The sequence below is a fragment of the Acipenser ruthenus genome, chromosome 16 (assembly GCF_902713425.1).
Source record: "Acipenser ruthenus chromosome 16, fAciRut3.2 maternal haplotype, whole genome shotgun sequence".
In the NCBI taxonomy this organism is placed as follows: domain Eukaryota; kingdom Metazoa; phylum Chordata; class Actinopteri; order Acipenseriformes; family Acipenseridae; genus Acipenser; species Acipenser ruthenus.
In genome coordinates this window covers 24,324,653-24,349,647 of record NC_081204.1, presented here as the reverse complement: position 1 = coordinate 24,349,647, position 24,995 = coordinate 24,324,653, and the positions used below count along the sequence as shown (strand labels likewise).

The 24,995-nt window shown below is 40.1% G+C and overlaps 1 protein-coding gene across 1 annotated transcript in view; it reads right to left on the bottom strand.

Moving 5' to 3' along the window:
- LOC117411918 (kelch-like protein 4) overlaps positions 1-24,775 on the bottom strand; it is a 104,900-nt gene extending 80,125 nt beyond the window's left edge. Inside the window, exon 1 of the mRNA XM_058989131.1 lies at positions 24,613-24,775. The gene's annotated coding sequence lies outside the window, so the exon portion shown is untranslated. The remainder of the gene's footprint in view (positions 1-24,612) is intronic.
- Positions 24,776-24,995: the final 220 nt, after the last annotated feature.

Sequence of the window (24,995 nt, the reverse complement as noted above, 5' to 3'; positions counted from 1 at the left end):
AAGTGTTGAAGCCCTTGCAAATCATAAAGCAGTCCACATGTCTTTCAACAGCCTTGCAGGACTACTAAACAGTAATACAAGCTGCATTTGTCTTCAGATTTATTATGAATAAATTAGTTTATCTCTAAAAGTGACACTGGATAGCGGGGAGTGTACTTTAAACTGCAAAGTTGACAGGAGAGACTGCGAGAAGAATAATGTAATTTACTATTGTGGATTGTAACAACCTATATCATTCAATAACCTTGCCTATTCTTCCAGGAGTCAAGGACACCATCTGCTTTAAATTTCCATGAAACATGATATGTCAGGCTAGACGTGTGCTAACTACATTATCTTCCAACATCTGCCTCAATGGGGAAGTGTACACTTGTGCATGCCACCTGCTTCTTTACCTTGCTGGGAGAAACAGACAGTCGGTTCAGGCAGATGATCCCTTTCTTCTTATTGACGGTGAATACAAAACCTTCAGAAAACTAGATTATATTACCTAAATACTGACATCATAAAAAGCTAAGGTAAAGGTGAAAAATAAACTTAATTCAATTTGAAGCTATTTAATCTTTAAAGTTAGTATCTTGGATTTTCTCATATGCATGCACAGCACTGTTTTTATATTGTTTCCAAATCTATTGTAGTTTAGCAATTCCCCCTAATTCAAATATTAACATTTTGTATTATAAATATTTTGTAATCATAACCGAATGAATTGCATTAAGCATCTAAGCTCCCCAAATCACACTAGAACAAAAAAACAGAGACAGCACCAAAAAAAAAACTATACTGTACATCATACTATGTCTCCAAAGGTCTTGCTTCTGAGAAGACAGCCAGGTGAATATACTGGATGAAATGAAAGCTTGTATTTTGTTTGTTTTGTACATACTGTACATGCTGTAGCATTTTATTCTGGCGAATGTTACATACAGGTATATCTTTACTATTATTTGCCCTGATTATTCCAGATAAAGATGATGTCATCTGAAAACATGCCTCATGCAAACTGAAATGTATTTTTGTTTGCAACTGTAAGTCGCCCTGGATAAGGGCGTCTGCTAAGAAATAAATAAATAAATAAATAAATAAATAAATAATAACTGCAGGAAAAGCCAAAAAAACAATATAGTAGCCTTATGTGTTAAAGAACTGCTTGTCTTAGATGTTCCTACTTAACTGATTATGACTAAAGAAACTTCTGTTTTGGTGTACATGGAATACATGGAAATGCATTGTGCCGTTTTAAATCAAAAGGTGAATGGCAGCCATATTGGATGTAAAAATTCCCCATGGGTGATTAATATACTTTCAAAGTTTAACTGAAAATTCCAGGAACTAGTATGTTTTTCTTACTAGATACCCAGCAGATATAAACAAGTGTACCTCAATAAAGCTATTAGATGTATTCAGTTTAGCCAAACATTGATTAACATTAGAAATGTACTATTTACCAGCTCATTAACCAGACTTGGTATGAATATAAAATATCAAACAATGTAACATATTCCTTCGAATTTAAGAATCTCTTTTTGCTTCCCAAAAATAGTCTTTGTCTTAAATTCGAGTACAGTATAGTGATGCATGTATTAAAATCGCCAATAAAAGACATGACTACCCAATTACACAAACAGCAACGTGACTGACTGCCGAGAAAAGACGAACCAAAACGTTACTGTCCGATCTCGAACTCCTAATTCTTTAGCCAGGATCACAACCTTTATTATGTTTTCTGCTAGTAATGTAATGGCAACTTCTCTGAACTGTGTAGCATATAAATCTATACCCGTGCTGTAAATACAAAATTAGATGTATCAGTATCCTATAAGTAGATTATCATGACCTATATATATATACAGTATTTATATTGTTCACAATAGCATGTATTTAAAAATAGCTTTGTAGAGGTGACAGTCATGTAATTCTGACGTATGTAGAGATTTAGGGAAAGCTGCACTCGATCCTTGTAGCCATGGGTGTGTAATTATTTCATTATATTTTATATGCTAATACAGCTTTGTGATTAACACATTAAGTACTGCAAATATTCTAAATATGTTATTCATGCCAAAAAGGTTTGTAAAGTTTCATGACTAAAAAGCAGTCAACCTCATCCAGGCTGTTCGTCCCCTTAATGGTACTTTATTCCAGCATGTATTCAGCACCCTAAATAAACATAAATTATTTAATGACATTTGCACATTTAATTAAATGTTTAGCAGCAACGATCTTGCAAATGCAGGATTTTATTTTAGTACAACTTTTAAGTTGGCTAAAGGATGCATTGGAGGATCTTCAATGTTTTATCATTGATCGTTTAGATTTCAAAATGAACTCCACAGGCAAATGTTCTGTTCCATTAGTGACATTTAATTCAGATTGAGCTCTTTTCATTAGTATTCATGTTTGTAGTCTTTATAATTTTAAAAGGAGTTGACAAAGTTAACCTTCTCCCTGACACACACTAAAATAGACTGTGTGGGATTGAATTCCCCTAAACGAAGCCCTGTTCTTAAACACCAAGGATCCCGGTGTACACACGATGATCCTCAGTTGTTGCGGTGATCCTGGTCTATACACAGTGATAACTAGTTGCTCACCCTGGTTCAAACACACAGGCGTGAGGACTCCGCCGATTCACAGCCCTTCACCTCAGGCTTGTAGAGAACATTGTAGAGTTATTATTTCCAGCTAATTTTTTAAGCATGTGGACAGGGTTAATTGATAATCAATAAATCAATTAACACCTGGCCACATTCCACTCATGTCTTATCAGGGAGGGGGTTCTATTCCCAGCCCTGCTATATTCAACCCAAACTTCAATTTCACCAAACTTTATTTATAACTAAGACACAATTTAAAAAAAAAAAAAACACAATTTCCATGTGCAGAAATTGTAAAACTGCCCCACTGACTTTTTATGGGGAGATAACTTTTATATAAACTACTAATAGTGTATGCACAAGCACATTTTTAATCTTAGTATAATGCGGTGACACAAGGGCAGTAGTGTGGAGTAGTGGTTAGGGCTCTGGACTCTTGACCGGAGGGTTGTGGGTTCAATCCCCAGTGGGGGACACTGCTGTTGTACCCTTGAGCAAGATACTTTACCTAGATTGCTCCAGTAAAAACCCAACTGTATAAATGGGTAATAGTATGTAAAAATAATGTGATATCTGTATAATGTGATATCTTGTAACAATTGTAAGTCGCCCTGGATAAGGGCGTCTGCTAAGAAATAAATAATAATAACTAAACTCATTGCATAATCAGCAGGATATCTTAATATTCATTACTTTTAATGAAACAGTGACAGATCAAACGGAGCGTAATAAATCTGAATAGTCATTTTTGAAGAAAAAAAAGAATCCTATTATGCAGCTACAATTGGGCATATTGCTTATGAATCTATTTGGACTGTGGGAGCTGCTATTTTTGATTAATGAAAAAATGCATTTAAAATAGAGGATCTGACCCTCTATTTTATTACTACATATTACTGACATCTTATCAGTGACCTGTGACATTCCCTGACGACATCCCTTAATAAACGCTTGACAAACGACTGTATGAATTAGTGGCAGGGAGCCCTTTTTATGGTATTCCTGTATTTTTTGTTACTGTACGTACTGTTGTGTATCACAAGCTTTTGCAGATAAATTGTCCATCTTCATGTCCGCCTAGTGGAAGGAGGAAGTAACACGCCAGAAAGAACTTTTAGCTCCATCTCTCTCAAACACAGGAAAATATTAAATATATTTATCTCAGACAATTCACTTTTAATGTTACTGCACATATAATGCATGCAAAGAATATTTATTTGAGTTACTTTAATTGATGTGAAAAATGATTGCCAGTATATAGAGTCACTTTACTGGATTTTTTTTTTTTTTTTTTTTTTTTTTTTTAATAAAATATATTTCTAGACTTGCTGACAAATGGAAGATTTGAAGTGCTGTCATATTACTGCTGGCAAGATGTTTTTGGAAAATGTTTTTAAGTGTTAGCATCTTCTTCCTAATGCTATATAACAACCTTGTAAACCTGCTACTGGGTTAGGATTCAAAATGAACTCGCTTATCAATCTAAGGGACAGATGAAATATAAAAATCTATTGCAGTTCAGTTACCTGTTTCTAGATTCATAGTTTGCACATCACCCTTCAAACATGACGTGATGGTGTGCTGGGTGAGTTATTCTGTCGGGGGGGCACAGGTTGTGTGAAATTGCCACAGTATGTAATATGATGCACAGTCATTGGTTTTTCATATGTGCTTCCTTCTTTCCATCCACAAGCTGGAATTAGTTTGACTTTAAATATCAATAGTTTAAATACTCGGGCTTGCACTGGGAGGTACGTTTTAAACTGTCTTGAAGCTATAGTAGCAGTATATTGAACATTACAGCATTATTATTATTATTGATGATGTAAACAAAAATGGCATAAACTATTCTCTCAAATGCTAAAGAAAGTATATTTAAAGTTCCATTAGTAGAGAGGCTGTGTGGTCCAGTGGTTAAAGAAAAGGACTTGTAACCAGGCGGTCCCTGGGTCAAATCCCACCTCAGCCACTGACTCGCTGCGTGACCCTGAGCAAGTCACTTAACCTCCTTGTGCTCCTTCTTTTGGGTGAGACGTAATTGTAAGTGACTCTGCAGCTGATGCATAGTTCACACACCCTAGTCTCTGTAAGTCGCCTTGGATAAAGGCGTCTGCTAAATAAACAAATAATAAAATAATAAAGTAGAGAGTTCTGTATCCGGTTACATCATACTCAAAAGCTCAGTTTAAAATTCCTGGTTTTGTCATCTGTCTGTGCGTCTTCAGCATCGACACGTTGAGATTATCCAACAGTGGCATCTCTGCTATAGGGTTTATTCAGCATGTTGTGTAGTGCTTTGGAACTACATGTAGTCAGCCTCTCTGCATTTAACCACGGATGTGGCTTTTTAGGTAGCTAAAACAGATTATATATATACAGACACACACACTGCATATTGTGGTAAAGCCCCCCTATGGGTAATATTAAATAACTGCTCCTTCAAATATAACATGAATACCAAAACAAAATCAGATGTATTCATATTGTGTGTTGCTACTAAATAACCAGACAAATAGAAAATATATAGTTTCTTTATAATGTACATTTATGGAAGTGACAGGTATTTATTATTGATAATTCTGATTACATTAACATTCATGTAACTAAGTCAATGGATGCTGTCAAACATGTTAACATGTGATGCTATATAAATTTGGTCTTAGGAGCAGCTTCAGCTGTAGTTATTAGTAAAATGATTGTGTTATTCAAGTGAGCTCTTGTCATAGTTTGTCTAAAAAGGCATAATCTAATGTAAGGAAGATACACACCAAATAAGAAAACAAACCTGCAGTAGCTACCCCCTCACCAGATAAATATCCCTCAGGTCATGTTTGACACAAAATGAGGAGGAGCCAACCCATGCATTCTGACCTTGTCACATATATTAAAGTTATCAAAGTCTTTTAAGTAACTACTTTTAACAGTAGATAGAAACAAAGTTTAATGCCAAGTTATCAAAGCCCTCCGAGCAGTATTTAAAGTATGTTGTCAGTGCAAGAACCTATTAACTCCTTTTACAATTGCAGCCTGTGGTATTGACTGGATTTGACAGGTTCATGCACAGTGGACTGAAGGCAATGCTGAGACTTAGTTGAGCAAGAACTTGTTGTGTTGACATGTTATTATTGCGATATAATAACTGGTGAGAATTTTTTTAATGGATTCATCCAGTTGATATTTCCTGTAATAAACAGTCGGTTGTTATGGGAAACAGGCTTATTAACACCAGCAACAGAGCATGCCCCCAGCGCAAACTAATATAATAACTTACTGACGTGGACTAAGTAGAGAAATCCCTCCACAACAAGCAATTGCTTCAGGAAGAGATTATAAAAAAACACTGCATGGGGTAGTGTGTGGACATTACATTTTCATAGCACACACTATGCATACTGCAAACAACAATAGCATGTCTATATTTTGTAGAATATTTTGTTTGTTCTAAGATCTCCTTTTAGCTTTCTAAGAGGATGCCTGGCTCTATGTGGCAAACACCAGGCATAAAGTATAGAGGGGTAGGGTATTGGACTTGGCTGGGTGTGTAAGGTGTCATTCTGAGACTGGCGATTTCTTATGCTGTCAAAATTAAACACAGACTAACATTTCTTGAGCACTTTATATTTTTTCACTGAGCACTGTATTCTTCTTTGGTACTCACAGAAATTGCACCTTCAAGCTAAAATCCAATATAAAGTTCCACTTCAGGGAGCACTATTCCCTGGTAAAGCTGCACAATTCATTATGTGACCCAGAGATACTGAGTGTGCAGGCTCTGCTCTTTTGGGGCTTATACATTATAGATTGTAACACATTTAAAAGGCTATTCCTTAAAGATGCTGACACCTTGGAAACATAACAACAACAACAACAACAACAACAAAAACTAATATATATAAGAATAAACTAATTAACTTCAATAAATATATAACATTTAAATAAATAAACAAAATTCATTCAAAAGTTGTGCATGATATAAGAAAAATATAAGTTTATATAAAGTAGTGTTAATTAGAATTAATACAGATTCAAAGATATAAGTAAAAATGATGTCACAATATATAGAACACCATTACATCATGTGAGAATAAATCACGGATTTGAATGTAAACAATAACAAGTAGTTGTCATGCCGTCAAAAACCTATAAATACCTCCAATATTTTGATTCAAACACAGGCTCCCTTGAGAAAGATATGTACAACATATCGAAACGTTGGGCAGCTGGCTCTTTGAGCTAAATATATATATATATATATATATCTATATATATATATATATATATATATATATATATATATATATATATATATATATATATATATATATAACAGAACTGCAAGCCTTAATAATTTCCTCATAGTATGTCCGTCTGTGGAAGGGTGGGGGAAATCACTGACACCGGAGACAGAAAGTTTTGGGTTCTAAACACCCCTTGGGTGCACTATTTATTTCTCGCCACCAGGTGGCACTGAGACGCCGTTGTTACCAACGATGGTAAAGGTGTCTCAGTGCTCACCTATGGCGCACCCGCCATGGCAATAAATCACAAGAAACAGAAGGCAAACGAAAACAAAAACAAATACTCAAAACCTACAAAATAAAGTACTGCACTCAGCAGCAAAACAAACCCCAACCGTCGCTAGCCGCACGGCCCGGGACTCCGTCCTACACTCCCACTGTTCCCTCGCTACGCTATATACTTTGGGGTTCTGCCCACTTATGTTCCCCGCTACACTTAATCTTTCTGTGCGCGGCGTCTTTGTTTTTCTCTTTCAAGTTGCGCGCGGCTCTCTTCCAGCCCCGCTCTGTCCGACCGTAGGGTCTCTGCTGGCCCATTCATTAAAATCTGGCAGACCTGAGGAAACAGTAGAGCATTATCTTATAGGGCCAACAATCCCCCCAAGACCCGCCTCCCAGCCATTCAGAGAGAGGGAGAATCCACACACACACACTCCCACCTCCCCGTGTCACGGCCATGACTGACAGGCGGCTGTTGGACGACTGCTGCCCTCTTCCTGCAGCACTGTGAACACGCCAGCAGAGTCAGCACAGGTCTCCCCCTGTTACATATCCTCCCCCTCAGAATGGCACCACCGGTCCATTCGAAAATCCTACAACCCCATGCCTTCCCGAGAGAAAAAATCTGCATTTTGATGCAGTTTCCCTGCTCGGTGGACTACCCTGAAGGCATAGGGCTGCAGGGCCAAGTACCACCGCGTGATTCTGGCGTTGTTATCTTTCATCCGGTGAAGCCATGCTAAGGGGGCATGATCTGTAATCAGGGTGAAGTGTCGTCCCAGGAGGTAGTACCGGAGTGACTCGACTGCCCATTTTACCGCGAGACACTCCTTCTCGATGGTACTGTAGTTTCTCTCGCGGGGCAGGAGCTTCCTGCTGATATACAGGACCGGGTGCTCGCTTCCCCGTACCTCCTGAGACAACACTGCCCCGAGACCTGTCTCTGACGCATCCGTCTGCAGGGTGAACCTCCTGCCGAAATCAGGACTGCACAGCACTGGCTTGCTGCACAGCCTTCGCTTCAAGGCGAGAAAGGCCCTCTGGCACGGCTCCGTCCACTGAACCGTATTTGGGGCAGCCTTCCGGGTGAGGTCTGTCAAGGGAGCAGCGAGCGTAGCGAAGCTCGGGATGAACTTCCTATAATAGCTCGCCAGTCCCAAGAAAGAGCGCACCTGGGTTTTGGTCGTAGGGACCGGCCAGTCAGCCAAGGCTTTCACCTTAGCAATCAGCGGTCTGATCTGGCCGCTCCCTACTCGATACCCCAAATACTCCGACTCACTCTTCCCAATGGCACATTTCTTTGGGTTAGCAGTGAGCCCAGCCTCCCGCAAGGATTGCAATACCGCCGCTACCTTACACAGATGACCCGGCCAATCCTCACTGTGGATCACCACGTCATCTATGTAAGCAGCGGCGTACTGCTGATGGGGCCGCAAAATGCGATCCATCATCCGCTGGAAAGTGGCTGGTGCTCCGTGCAACCCAAAGGGCATGGTCCTGAATTGGTACAACCCGAAGGGAGTCGAAAACGCCGTCCTCTCTCTGGATTCCGGAGTCAGGGGTATCTGCCAGTACCCCTTCGTTAAATCCAGTGTCGTCATAAAGTGAGCCGTACCAAGACGCTCCAGCAATTCATCTACTCGGGGCATGGGATAAGCATCAAACTTCGATTTTTCATTAACTCGCCTGAAATCAATGCAAAATCGAGTTGATCCATCCGGCTTATCCACTAACACAATCGGACTGTTCCAGTCACTCTGGGACTCTTCTATTACACCCAGTCTAAGCATCTCATCAATCTCCGCTTTCACTACCTGCCTTTTACGCTCAGGTATGCGGTACGGCCTCTGGCGAACTGGCGCCCCCGGCTCAATCTCAATGTGATGATGGGCTACTCGAGTCTGCCCCGGGACGGGAGAAAACACGTCAGGAAACTCCGCCACTAGCGCCCGAGCCTGACATTTCTGTGTTGGTGTCAGATTTTCTGCAATCTGTACCGACCCTGTTTTCGCCAACACAGAAAGATCAGGTCCCAGGTCCGTGACGTCATCTGCTTGCGCCACTAACAAAGCCTCCTGCTGTAACCACGGCTTCAACAGGTTGATATGGTAAATGTGCTTTTCTCTCCGTCGCTCCGGCTGGCAGATCTCATAATCCACCGCCCCAACCCGGCGTGTAACCTCAAACGGACCTTGCCACTTTGCCAGGAGTTTGGACTCTGAACTGGGTAACAATAGAAGCACCTTATCCCCCGGCTGAAACGTGCGTAACCGAGCCCCCCTGTTATATTGGGTCTCCTGTCTGTGCTGAGCCTGTTGCAAATTGTCGTGCGCCCACTTTCCCACCGACTCCAGACGTTTGCGCAGGTCCAACACATACCGGACAGTATTAGTCGAATTGTCCTGCTGTTCCTCCCACATCTCTCTAACCAGATCGAGTACACCCCGTGGTCTCCGTCCATACAACAACTCGAATGGCGAAAAACCGGTGGACGCCTGGGGTACCTCTCTGATAGCAAAGAGAAGGGGCGGAATCAGCTGGTCCCAGTAGCGCACGTCACTATCAATAAATCTGCGCAACATGTTCTTGAGGGTCTTATTAAATCGCTCCACAAGACCATCAGTCTGAGGGTGAAAAACCGAGGTCCTAATGGTCTTAATACCCAAAAGTTTACATGTTCCGCGGACTAGCCGAGACATAAAGTTGGTACCCTGGTCGGTCAGTATTTCTTTGGGGATTCCCACCCGGGAGAAAACCTTCACGAGCTCGTTGGCAACAGATTTAGCGGACGCAGATCGGAGGGGAATGGCTTCGGGATAACGCGTAGCGTAATCCAGAATAACCAATAGGTGTGTGTATCCCGCCGCACTCCTTTCTAACGGACCCACTATATCCACTCCAATACGCTCAAACGGAGCTTCCACTAGGGGCAATGGCACCAGTGGGGCGCGTGGGACGGCTCTAGGGCTAGCTTTCTGACACTCCCCACAGCGTTCGCAAAAACGTCTGACGTCACCATCCAGCCCCAGCCAATAGAACCGTGTCACGAGCCTCGCTTTAGTCTTGTCCCTTCCCAAATGACCAGACAGGGGAATAGCGTGAGCAAGCTGCAACAAATCCTCCTTAAAGGGCTGAGGAATGAGCAACTGATGACGCACTTCCCCGGTCTGGGGTAATTTATCAACCCGGTACAGAAGGTCTCGATTGATTTCAAAGTGAGGGTACGTGGCGGCGCGTCTGGGCTCGACCACCCGACCATTAACCACCGCTGCTTGGTCAAAGAGTCTGCCCAGCACGTCGTCACGCCCTTGCTCGAGTCGGAAGTCACGGGAGCGAGCTAAGAAATCAGCTCCCATGGCTTCCAACTCGGGGTCAGATCGGTCCCGAGCAGAGGCAGCCGAGCCAGACCCCTGCGCTGGCTCCGCGGTCTCCCCCCCAGACTCTTCACCAACCGCCCCCACCTGAAACTTCTCCGACCCCCTCCATTGCCAGCCCTCATTCTTAGCGATCCGACGCTCCCGTTTAGTTTTACGGGGTTTAAATTTATGACAAAACCACTCCGGATCACGAAAGGGAAAAATCTCTCCAATTACTTCCTCTTTCTTAGCCAATAAGGAGGACGGGGCTGTCAGGGCAGCTAACCAATCTTTAAACTGCTCACAGTCCCGTCCCAGAACTACCGGCACTGGCAATTGAGGACATAATCCTACCTGCACCTGCGTCACTTGCTGGCCAATCGTCATATTCACACTGATCTTGGGATAGGAGCGTACATCCCCATGAATACATTTAATATGCACCCGTCCCAGTATATGTTTATGCCCCGGTGAGATTAGGCTCTCCTGTACTAGAGACTGACCACACCCTGAATCCAGGAGAGCCTGGGTTTTTGCACCATCCACGGTCACAGGAATAACAAAACCCTTGTGCTGAAGTGACTGAGGTAATTGAACGTGCTTACCTGGTCGGCCGAGGTCACACTCCATCACCGGACAGTCCCGGGCGAGGTGGCCCACCTCCCTGCACGTCCAACACCTCGGTTGGCTAGTTTCTCTCCCCGAGGCTTCGACAGCAGGTGGAAATACCGGAGCCATAACAGGGGCTCGCCGATAAGGTGTCCGCGCGAGACCCCGGTCCGACACCGCAGCAGCCCGTGGGTAACCCCACCCTGCCCCAGTTCCCGGGCCGGGAGCGCCCGCCGACACCCCCCGACCAAATACTCGATTACCCCGTCCCCCCAGTCCCTTCGCCCTCTCCGGGGCCAGTTGAGGGAACGATCCGGTAGCCCCACTTCGTCCAGACGGTTTCGCTGGCGTTGGCTCCGCCGCCTGGTATTGCTCTGCCAACTCAACCGCCCGGTCCAAAGTGGCAGGGGCCTGCCGCTGTACCCATAGCCGAGGTCCCGGAGCCAAGCACTCCAGAAATCGCTCCACCACGATCACCTCCACCAACCTGGCTTTGGTGGTCGCGTCCGGGTTCAACCAGCCCAGAGCGTAATCCTTTAAGCGGTGGGCTATGGTTCTGGGATGCTCCTCCGCCGAAAACTGCGCCTCCCGGAACTTTCGCCGATATCCCTCTGGCGTGGCCCCCACCCGATTAAGGATGGCCGCTTTTAGGGTGGGGTAATCCAGCATTTGTTCCGGGGACAGCGCCCTCGCGGCTGCCTGTGCCTCTCCCGTCAGCTGGGGTAAGAGGCAGGTAGCCCACTGTGCCTGGTCCCACCCGGCCGAGATCGCCATAGCCTCGAACACCTCCAGGTAGGCTTCAGGGCGATCATCAGCCGTCATTTTGGTGGGTCTCTGCAACCTGGGATCTGGACCTGCGGGTCTAGCAGCCCCCTGCACCGCAGCAGTGAGGGTCTGACGTAACAAGTCCATCATCGCCGCAAATTGTGTGGCATCCATGTTGGCACCTCCTGTGGTTGCACTGCTTTTAATGGGCAATGCCAGTGAATCCCACTTCTGACACCACGTGTGGAAGGGTGGGGGAAATCACTGACACCGGAGACAGAAAGTTTTGGGTTCTAAACACCCCTTGGGTGCACTATTTATTTCTCGCCACCAGGTGGCACTGAGACGCCGTTGTTACCAACGATGGTAAAGGTGTCTCAGTGCTCACCTATGGCGCACCCGCCATGGCAATAAATCACAAGAAACAGAAGGCAAACGAAAACAAAAACAAATACTCAAAACCTACAAAATAAAGTACTGCACTCAGCAGCAAAACAAACCCCAACCGTCGCTAGCCGCACGGCCCGGGACTCCGTCCTACACTCCCACTGTTCCCTCGCTACGCTATATACTTTGGGGTTCTGCCCACTTATGTTCCCCGCTACACTTAATCTTTCTGTGCGCGGCGTCTTTGTTTTTCTCTTTCAAGTTGCGCGCGGCTCTCTTCCAGCCCCGCTCTGTCCGACCGTAGGGTCTCTGCTGGCCCATTCATTAAAATCTGGCAGACCTGAGGAAACAGTAGAGCATTATCTTATAGGGCCAACAATCCCCCCAAGACCCGCCTCCCAGCCATTCAGAGAGAGGGAGAATCCACACACACACACTCCCACCTCCCCGTGTCACGGCCATGACTGACAGGCGGCTGTTGGACGACTGCTGCCCTCTTCCTGCAGCACTGTGAACACGCCAGCAGAGTCAGCACAGGTCTCCCCCTGTTACACCGTCTTTATTGTTTTATTTAGCATAAGTGAAGACTCAACTTTAAACCAGTGGGTACTATATTAAGGATATAAAATATATTTATTTAACCAAAAAAAAAATACAAATTAGTACCTGCTCTCAGCAACAATCAAAAGTAATGAATAGTATTATATTATTTTTCAGATGGCCAGAAAACAAAAATTAGAAAAAAATAATAATAATCTTGTGAAGAACAGTGTATATTTAAAAATGAAATTACCATATACCAACACAAAATATAATAATGTAATACTACTAACACAAAATTGAATAAAACAACACATATAATTTCAAGAATTACATAAGGGAAGTTCCAAGTGAGGATGCTGCTATGGCAAAGTAATCTGTGCATGGATTAAACAAGGCTTCACCAGTAATATCTGGCATAGCCATTTACTGGATTTTAAACAACAGTGAAAAGAAAAGCATTCATCTTTTAATGGACTGGGTGACAATTAAATCAATCACTGAGCAATAGTGAATGAAATGGACCCACTGATCTCTAAACTTTTAAGTCATTTGATATCATGAGGGTTATATTTTTTCACTGTAAAAATGGCTTATTTCACAGTCTAAAAATAAGTATTTTAAGATATTTCATGATTAGTGTGGAGTAGTGGTTAGGGCTCTGGACTCTTGACCGGAGGGCCGTTGGTTCAATCCCAGGTGATGGACACTTGCTGTACCCTTGAGCAAGGTATTTTACCTAGATTGTTCCAGCAAAAACCCAAATGTATAAATGGGTAATTGTATGTGATATCTTGTAACAATTGTAAGTTGCCCTGGATAAGGACATCTGCTAAGAAATAAATAATAATAATAATAATAATAATATTTATTAAAGCATATAAAGAAAAAGATAGCGTTCAAAATTAATCATTTTCTCTAGAGTTATTATACAACAAATGTTCCTAAATAGTTAAATGCTTACCTGAAAAGCAGTAAATGCTAAATTCCTTTTTATGTCCACCTTTTAAAGACATCTTCACCATCAGTGAATTGTCAAACAAAATACAAAAACATAAATAAATGTAAAATATAACAGGCCCATAAAATGCCTCCTTCTTGTACTGGACAGAGCAATCTTTAGTAGCACTATTTCCAATCTTTGATGGTGTCTTTTTCGCAAAGACATTTTAAAGAAATCATGCAGCTTTCTGCAGTGTGTTCAATAACTTACCAGAAGCAAACTAAACTGGCTGCCAGGTTCCTAATGCAGTGTTACAGGTAGTGTGTCAATGGCAAACACTGTATTAATTTCCTTTACCTTGACCAACACATGTATTTCCTTTACCCTGACCAACACACTTATTCCAGGACAGCTGGGTGACTGCTGAGCTCCCTGACAATTTTATTAATAGAGCTGGAACATCTCATGGCAGACACTTCTAAAATGCTGACAAAGTGTAAGGTTTATCCAGACTGTAATTCAGTCACAACTCCTGACACTGCACAACACCTATTTCTTCTTGGATTTCTACACAGACCTGTCCTTGTAGCCTCAATAAGTCTCATTCTGCGTAACAACAAGGAGGGGTATATTTAAATAGTAATCCCAGAGTAATTGGCCTGGTAGTTAATGAAATGTAAACTGGTCAAAAATAACGGACTGATTTCTTAGGGATTATTACTATACCAAAAATAACTGTTATACTGAAAAATATTTTAAACAATAATTAATTAATTAATCATCTCTTGGCATCATTAAAAAAAACCTTTTCCTTTTGTGAATCTCTGTGATCAGAGCTACCGCAGGTGCACTACACAACAGATCTAATGATAAACATAGTGAGCCACAGCGAGAGAGAGAGAAGAACATATAAAGCAAGGTCAGATGTGATTTAGATTACAGTGCATGTTCCACATCTACTTGCCGGATATTTCAGCCTTTTGTTTGTTGTGTGCAGAAGACTTGTGTGCTTAATTCAAAAACCTCCTGTTATATTCTATCAAAAAGGACCTTACGGAGCTCCCAAAGCAAGCAGACGTGATATTCCATAGCCTCAGACACCAAAAATATACATTGTTCATATTTCCTATCAATCACATGACAAATAACAAGGTAACTTGTTCTTTGTCATTTTCAATCATACATATTACATGGCAATGGGAACTACATATTACAAGGCAATGCGTAAATTTCACAGAAATAGCGTATCTGACAATATTTTATCCACCTCTAGTGAACATAACTTTGGTTGGATAAGTTGCATTAATTAATCCATCACATATATAGTACTAAATAAAGAAAGTGTCTGCAAACATGTTTACTGTTTTTAAATCAACCGTCATACCCAGTATTGATTTCAATATAGTAACCTTTATTATTGAAGATTCTGTTTTAGCTTCTATCCTTCGGAGAAAAGTACATTTTGAGAACAGTAATTAGATAAGAGAAGGATTGCTGCTGACATTGCTGAATGGAAATGTACATTTTATAATTCAGAAAACACACAATACTGTGATATTCTTTGCTCTGAGTATGTTCATGGCCTTGGACATACGTCATACCCTTATATATTCAGGTAAATCACAAATTAACTACAATGGTGTGCAGTTTTAATGTAATCTATCGGCAAGTACCAGCATGTGTTATCCTTAAACTTAGTCATTTTAGGTTCTGCTATTCTTTGACAGTTGTAAAAACAGGTTTTGTAGAGTGAATGCCGAATTCAAGAAAAATCTTTGCTTTGTATATAAGCTGGTAGATATATTTTCAATATTTCTCATTCCCAATGGCAAGACATGTGGTTCAGAGTGTGATTAATTTTCAAAGGTAGCAGATGGCTTTCCTAACACATGCACTCAGAAGTTATTATAGGTGATTTTATAGGTACTGTAATGCAAATCAGCCAAACAATCTAATGTAATTTCAATCTTGTTCTGCAGTGTTTATCACAGAGAAGAGCACATTCTGTGTAGACTTGAGTCGTGTGCAGAACTCTGCTGAATCAAAATGCTTCAAGTAGGTATTTATTTTTTAATAGCACTTTGATATAGTAATCTTAAGGTCATTAAAATGGCGATTATTAGCTAGACATGCAAATAGATCTTACCTGATTTATGAAGTCAACACAAATAGTTTATTGTTTTGTGTGAATGGTTTCCTTTAAAATTAATGACTTTTTAAAGTTAATAAAACCATATGCACACTGTTTACATAGATTAGCTACCTGTAGTAGGCTATTGATATTTTACTGTATGTTGGAAAATAAACAAATATATATATATACTTTTGTTGTTGTTGTTTTGTAAATGTTATTACTATTTATTTATTTTGCTTAAGGTTACAATACAGAGGCATGTCTGTATTGCACAGAGACAACAAGGAGGCATCATTATCAACTAACCAAGGTACTCTTGTGCTATCAGTAAGCCTGATTAAGTTATCCTGTAAGTTAATATGTCCAGCTGCTCTCTTCAACAGATAAAGATACTTGTGGCCACTGCTGCTTGTAAAGTAAGCAAGTGAAAGAGTGCATGTAAAAAATAGTTTTAAAATGTTTGTATAGATGTATTGGATTATTGGTTTATAGCCAAATCAATTAAATCATCTCTACAAGACTAAGAGTGTATGATAAAAGTGTGGTGAAGACTCAAAACCAAGCCAGTTATCATGTTCACCATGTATTGTGACAGACAGAGAGAGACGGATGGATGGACGGATATGATTGGGCAACAATGGTAAAAGAAAAAGGATGACGTGGCATTGCCAGTTTCTGCATTGGCTATAAAAGCATTATACAGTACTGTAACACATTATAGTGTGTCTATGAATGGGTTAGGCTATTCTGGGTATAGGCAAGTCTGGGGTGGGAAGCCTATACAGTCTAATACTGGAATAAAAAAAAGCTCTGCATTCCGGTATAAATCTCAGGTTAGTAGACCATTAACGTATGGACTCTGCTATCTGTACATACGTGTTGTTAGTGTTCTCTCTGTTGCAAAGGTGAATATGTTAAAAAAGACAAAGGAATTGTTTTTATTAATATATTTCAAGGTTAAAAGGTTTTACATACGATTTGGAAATGTACTTTGTGATATTTTGCTTTGCCTATATATAATTGGAAACAGCTACGTAAGGCCTTTTTGTGGATATGTTGGGTTTTAATTTCTGATTTGAGGTTGCCAAACTACAAGCGCTAAAACACAAAGTGGTCATATCCATACCCGTATATGGTCATTCTATTTAGGCAGGAATGGGTTAAACAAAGGCTGTGAACATTAACCATCTAACAGTGAATGTGAGTGTCTTCAGAATATTTCAATTCAAGTGATGCCAAAAAGCTGTTTCTTGTCAATTCACATTCCAATTTAATATATGATAGGTTAACAAGTTACCAGTATATTGAATTATCAAGGACCAGTGAGCTGGAAGTTATAGACTGTAGTTGTGCTGAAGTATAGTACAGTGTTAAATCAGATCAATGATTTAAAAAATTGTTATGTGAAAGTTTATTCCTAGTGCAATAAGAGAATAAAATCAGTTTTATCCAATGTCCATGTTATCTCATTATGAGTTTTGGGGCCAGTGAAAAGTTTGACCCAGTTTAAAGGATGGTAACAGTACTTGTTCAAAATAGAAATTGGGCTGTACTGACTATTTGTAATTCACATGTGCAATACTGTAATTCCCACTTTTACTGCAACTTACAGGGTAGTTTCTAATCTCCAAAGTGACAACATGTATATCAGCTAGCAGAGCAAAAAGCAGAATCTGACAGAGCTGAACAAAAACCAATGGAGGAAAAAGACTGCAGTCTAAATGGAACAGCTTAACAGTGGACCTGAACAATGGGTTGTGTTTATAAATAATTCATAATATAGCACTGTGACAAGGCAGGTCCTGTCATGTGGCGTGGTTTTAACCCATCTGTCTTTTAGACAATGGGTAACCTGGAGTGGTTGCTGCTCCCTGATGTTCTTAGCTAGTAGTAATCACCTCATCAGGCCTACCTTTATAAATGAATGTATACTCTCTGTAGTCAGTTTCACCTGTTCCGCACTGACAGGAGCACTCGCTGATTGCTGTGCTGCTGCTGCCTTAAGTCCCGCTGGTTGCCATACCCTGAAACTGCTCTGCTGAAATACCTCTGCTCTGCTGAAATATCTCCCACCTGACTCAAGGGGGGTTAAGATGACTACTCACAGCAAGACGCTGCAGGAACCCATACAAACAAAACTGCCAATGCTCGATTAAACTCCAGGCTGCAGCGAGAACTATCTGTTTTGTTTATTATGTAAATAAGCAACTCTGTCCTGCATCCCACTGTTCTGAACCCTCCTTAGTAAATGGGCACCTCTTGCCCACTCTCTTATAAGCACACACACACACACACACACACACACACACATATATATATAGGGAACTGAATCCCCATTAAAGCATATGGTGTTAATATAATATTATTTGTTTTATTTTCATGGTAATGATGGCATTCTAGTTTTGTAAAATGACCCATGGCTAGTAGTAAACACAAGTAATTCAGACCTAGTGGTTGTTGATGGCCCAACTATGTGTGTTGCTCGCAGAGGGTTTGTTCTAATCCAGTGCAAGTTTAAAGCATATACAATAATGTCATGCATGCATTACGCAAAACTTGCAAAATCCTTGCAGTAATTTGATTCTAAGTTCAGAGACTTGCAAATTCCCTGTGTGGCCCTTGTATCCTTTGCATCATCCAAGCATAACCCTAACATTTTTGTGGCATGCATGGAATCCTTCCATATCCTTGTGGTGTCCTTGCACAGTTCTTGCTTGATCGTAATGTGGTCCTTGAGTTTTTACCATCTGATGTTGACAGTGCTAAAACCCAAGTACAACCCTGGTACTCAGAAAGTGATTATCCATGCCTGACAATGATATTGATCTTAAAGTATATATTTTAACAACTAAAGTGGAATGTCTAAAATTGGCACACATACAGGCAGTGTCATTCAGCTGGGTTGTGTGGGGAAGAGTACATTGTCCTAGCCTGTGCTGCACAAGCCTACATTTTCAGTGCCTTTAATCCAGCACATTTGAATACTCACAGAAACATATGTGAGGCTTTAGGGCACTGGATTGTAAAAGTGAAACAGGTTATGAATTCTGAGCATTCGATAAGAGCCCATTCCGGATTGCACATTCTGAACCACCTTTACTCTTATAAACAATGGTTACATAAAACACTGTGAGAAATCAGCTTCTCTCAAAACACACACGCTTGAAATGTTCTCATAGGAAATTATCATATTCCCATTGTATTTCACAGCAAAAGAAAACCCTATTTTTGTTCTTTCCTAGAAGGTTATGTTGTTTCAAGAGTTTGTAACGTGCTGAGGAATCCTGTGCCTGGACATCAATTGTGAATCAGTTTCCAGGCAGGATTTGACAGAAATCTCTCTCATTGCAAGTGTGTAAACTACCAGTACCTTTCATTGACTTTATTTATTTTCAATGGTTTGTTGTAATTACTGCTAGTGTAACAGCTACTTTTCTTCAATTCTCAAGAGTTGTGCAACAGCAGAGTTAAAGTACAACAACTTAACAGGGTTGTGTTTGTTGGCAAAGGTAAGTTTAGACCCATAAGAAGCTGACAGACACTCAGAAGTTCATGATCCTAAATACAGTTTCCTTTTCAAATATACGTATTTTAATTAACAATCCATCCCACAAGTGCAATGGTACCCCAAACAGTATCCATTTACTACCAAGCGGACCACATGTTTTTAACTGTACCCCAAAACATATGTTACTGCAATGGTGACTGGCAATAATGATACCACATTGAATTCTGTACAGTCATCATTGTAGAAAGCCGACCCCAACACCCTGGCTGCCTATGCTGTCGGACTTCGCTCCCATGTCCATTCACCGCGATGCCGCAACCCTCCGGGAAGTCCAGCGAATCGTGGATAACGAACGTCTCCTTGTCCACCAGGATCTCAACAACGTCCCTCACCACCGCTTGAAGTCACGCAAGCCCTTTTGGACCCACACGCTTAACCTTTCGACAATGCGACTTCAACCCTGATGATGCTTGGAAAGTCGAATGGTGTTCGCAAGAAGTCACAAACAAACACCTTGTGAAAGACCCGACACAGAAGCCCCTGGCTTCGATCTTCTACTTATGGGCAACCCTATACCACATTTGTGTGTGTGTGTGTGTGTGTGTGTGTATATATATATATATATATATATATATTTCATACACACACCTACATGTATGTATACTGTAAATGAGCCTTGCGGCTCGGGTTCATTTTGCCCCTTTAAAATACTGACCAGACACAGAGATGGAGGGTTTGAATGCGCTTTTGTGCGAATTTTTAATGCAGAACGAAATCAAAACAAAATACAAAATAAACACCTAGCTCTGCACGAGCACTAACTAACACACAAGAACACCCTGACTACAAGTGGGACAGCTAGGTTGTTTCCCCACTAAAACAGTAAACAAAAACACACACAGGTTTACTACAACACCTTTTCCTTTTGTTTTCTCCCGACTGCCAGGACGCAGAGTACAACTTTCTGCCTCCTTCTTCTTAGCAGTCCTGAGCAAACTAACTGCTTTCTTTAAATACCCTTCACCTGGTCCTAATTTACAATTGTTTCCAGGTGCAGGGAATAACTAACAATTAAACAATTAACAAAACCATCAAACAAACAATACAGCAATACAATCAAACAATAACATTTAAACAAACCCACACATTTTACTGCAGGGATGATTTCCAACCCATCCCCACTGTGCTACAATACATACAACTGGGATGCAAGCTACATAGTTCCCTTTCTTAAGATTGTCTTTCTAATTATTGTTATTTGTGGGCTTGACACCTACCCACTAAGAAAAGTGTCTCTAATTTCTCCCATTCCCCAAGCAGCTATGAGCTATGATAATTCATTACCAACATGGGATAAAACTGACTCACTGAACTGTGAAAGACCTCATATCCCACTGCCAATCCATTATAACTGTCCTGTATCAGGTACACTTCTTTTTTTCTGTTGACTGAGAAAACAAATAGATATGAATACAGCGGGAATTCTCAAAAAACCATTAAGACCTAGACTAATAGGTACCTAGCCCCCCATAGAGACAGTGACTGTCTGTGGTGAGAGAGGAAGTAGTGTTGAGAGCCAACCAAACATACTGGAACTGGAACGGAATTGCAGGATTAAAAATAACCAATGGTAAAAGCTAAAATGGCTTTGATACTATTTGACTATTGGATAAACCCTTCTAGGTAATACACATGGGCAGCAGGTGGCTAGGGCCAACAGAGCTTAATCCCCTCAAACCTATTTACCAGCTCACCTACTTTTCTCCAGCCTGGGCATAAAATGTGCACCACACTGACTGACACCGACTGCCAAGGCCAGCCACCTCTCGCTGTTTAACTGTTGCTGTGCTGTAACTATGCTGTGGTCAGGTCTTATACTGGTTTTGAAACGTGATGACGTTTGTCGCAATTTGCGCTGTCTAGTTTTACGGCAATATTGTCAAGAACAAGGACAACAATATAAGAACTTGCTGCAAGAACTTGATGTATTAGGATTTGGGGTATTTTGACATTCCAGATGTGTTTTTGTGACGATATAAAGCAAAATAAATATATCTTTATGAATCGTAGACTGTGTATGGTAATATCGTTTGCTAAAGACTCCCCAAAGAAACACTCCACATGACATCCACTTTTTATTGTGTTCCAGATAATTAATTTTGCTCATAACGTGGACATGCATGCGCTCATGCAGGGCAGCACAGCCAGAAAAAGCTTACAAATACAGTGACTAGGTAAATGTGTTAGGAATAGCTGAATGACAATCTGAATTCTTTCTAATGTAAAATGTGTTATTGAGGCACCACATGAGCTACAAACACAATTATTTATCCAACCAGTACAATAATGGAATGGATTTTACATGGTATGATCTTTTTAATTGCACACATACATTTTTAATTGGAAAAACTGATATTTTGATCCGATACCTATTAATAGAAAAGTAGCGACTTATTTATAAGGTATAGGGTTTATTTATATTGAGTTCTTTCGATTGGGAAAATGTGTAAGCAAGCTCTAAATATATGTCTTTATATATCTGCTTGTATACTACAGGTTACAGGGGCAGTGTAAAAGGTTGGTTCATATGTGCAGCAACTAGAAACCTTAATTATGTGGCAGAAGCAAATACAGCAGACAGCCAAAAGACAGTTACAAAAAATAAAATGTAATGTATCACCAACCAGTACAGTTATAATATAAGGGCTATATTTAGTGAAGTAAAGCCATGATTACATACTATCACAAATGCTCCCAGATACATTTTATTAAATCCAATTTACTACAATTTACTATCTCACAGTACTACAACGGCAACCCAGGCCGCTGTTTAAATCATAAAATAGACCCCAATGTCACTTTAAATGTAGATTTTGTATATGCTAATAAAACATTACACCATCAACATGATGAAAATAAAAACTCCATTAATCTGCTGATATATAAAACCATTAAACATGTTTGTTAGCCAAGCATTTCATTCAAAAATTGGTATATCTCCACCCACAAAGACTCGAAAAACAGGTACATCTAGTTTGTGTTACTAAACATGGTGGTTACTGAACAAATCAGGTGGCTTACAATATTGCTTTGATCCCAGGGAATCGAGGGATAGCCAACGTTTTCCCAGTTACGAGGGACAATTTTCAAAAGGTATTAGCATATCACAGAACACAATATCAAAGACTTTCCTTTTGTGTTTGGAATAAATATTTAAAAACATCATTAAAATGTATGTCCTGGTATTACTAAAGATGTTAAGAAATGCATAGCAGCTGCACTTATGTACAGTACCAAAAAGCTGGTAAGGAATATAATGCAGATATGTGTACTGTCAGCATTGTTTCAAGGGTAAAGTACCCTTCATATCTGAATTGATCTGATAAACTCACTACCACTACCATTAACTGCAATGAAAGAATCTCTGAAGTTGATTTAAATGCATCATTGATAAAAGGAATAGCACAGCGGTTTACATTGTTAATAAATACATTTATGATAGGAATGAAGGTTTTTTTTTTCTGCTGTGGAGAGTAAAGCGACCTGAAGGATAGTGACTTTTCCACAGTAAATTCCTGTCATGTAAATGTCAGTAACTGGCCTTGGACTATCTAAAGTTTGCTGAAGGATTTTATTTACTGATGTACTTTTCATTTCATGTAAAAAAACAAAAAGAACCAGTCACTTAACTGCTTGGGCAAACAGTGCTAACACCCTGTCTTGTTGCCATGGGCAGCACAAGGCAGCGTGTCATAATGTCTTCAGAATATCATTCATTACCATAACTAGAATTCATCTGTTAATCCTAATACTGTTTTGAGATTGTGATTACTCTAATCAGATAACCAACATAAACTATTTGATTAACTGTGTGGTCCCTAAAACACAAGCATCCTACCAGCACTAGACAAACCAAGCCTCCAATGTGCCTCAGGCCAAGTAAAGAAATAACATCCTGTAGGATCACCAGATTGACAATGACTTATAAACTTATTATTATTATTATTATTATTATTATTATTATTATTATTATTATTATTTAGCAGGCGCTTTTCTCGTACAGAAATTAAACAAAATATAATATATATATATATATATATATATATATATATATATATATATATATATATATATATATATATATATATAAGTTACTGTTATATGTCTTGTTATAACAAGCATTTAGCAATTGTTTCCAAATTTAAACAATTCAGAGGAATTTATACCCAGTAATTATGCTTTACAATTTAATTTTAAAACTAGTGCTATGTAAACTTAACTAAAAAGGTAATAGTCTATTCTATCACAAACTCAGTGTTTCGGGGAGGTCTTATTGGTGCCCACCCCCATTACACTGGCTTCATTATAGCACTTCCTTGCTTGCTCAGTTACTTCTCCATAGGTAAAATGCTGTGACTGTTAAACATGCCAGATACAGAAGTACAGAAACAGTAATGAATGATGACTGAGAACATATACCAGGGGATAACAAACAGATACAAAAAATAAATATTGTGCAAATATGAAAATAAGATTAGAGGGCAATGTCTAGTTATGAACTGTATTCACAGCATAGACATTACAAATACGCATTCAAAAGGCAAAACATTTGCAATTGTACCCATTATTTAATGTTCACATAACATTTTGAAGTCTTTGGAAAACAAGCAGTAGTTCATTTAAATATACATTATTTATAAGGCGGATCATACTGAACATGTTTATATTATTTATAGACACTCTATATTTATAATTCTAACTAGTCACTGCTGTGTCTGGATTGTAGACTCCAGCAGCAGCTGCAGGATTTAAACTGGAACTGAGAGCTTTACAGACAGGTCTTGTGATACAGTGGGAAATGTGGCATAACACACAGAGAGTTTCATCATTCTTAATGTCTCCCTGTAAAACTGTTAAACCCACCAACGGTGTCTGATTACTGTTACCTTTTAACTTGAGCCAAAAAAATCCCAAATAAACACAAAACATATCTTTCTAATAGAAGCACTCAAATTATTTAGTTTGTCATCTAGCTCTCAACTTATTTAAAAGCAATTGAATGCAGGCAATTACAAAAAAATATATATATAAACACACCAAGCAGAGTTCCAGAACCTAATACAGCCTGCAGATTATTTTCCAAGATAGACGCATGTACAGCACTTGAAATATGTCCACATTACTCTGTTCATCACATACGGAGCACCACACATTTAAATAACTGCAAACTTTAAGAAATTGAACTGTATGTCTTACCAGTTTATGTGTTCTATTTAGATGGCAAGTTCTCACACGGTGCCTCTGTGTTCCTTGATGGGACAGTGTTTTTTTCATGAAGTAAGCTGTACTAATAAAATGTGTTTTTTCAACATTTAGTGACAGATTATTTCAGGGAACTCTGTAACCTCTTTCCTTTTTTTCTCGGCCCTTGGTCTGCTGACAAATATTTGCATGTTCCCTCCAAAAAACACTTTCCTCTTTGAAAGGAAATTCCTGATAAGTGCTTTCCGCTGTACTTCCTTCAACGTTACATTAAACACGCAGGACTCCAGAGATCACTCTCTGAGTTCCTGGCTTTCTACTTTTTAACCAACACATAATAGTTCCAATGGATTCAGTTCTCACAGATTCAATGGTAC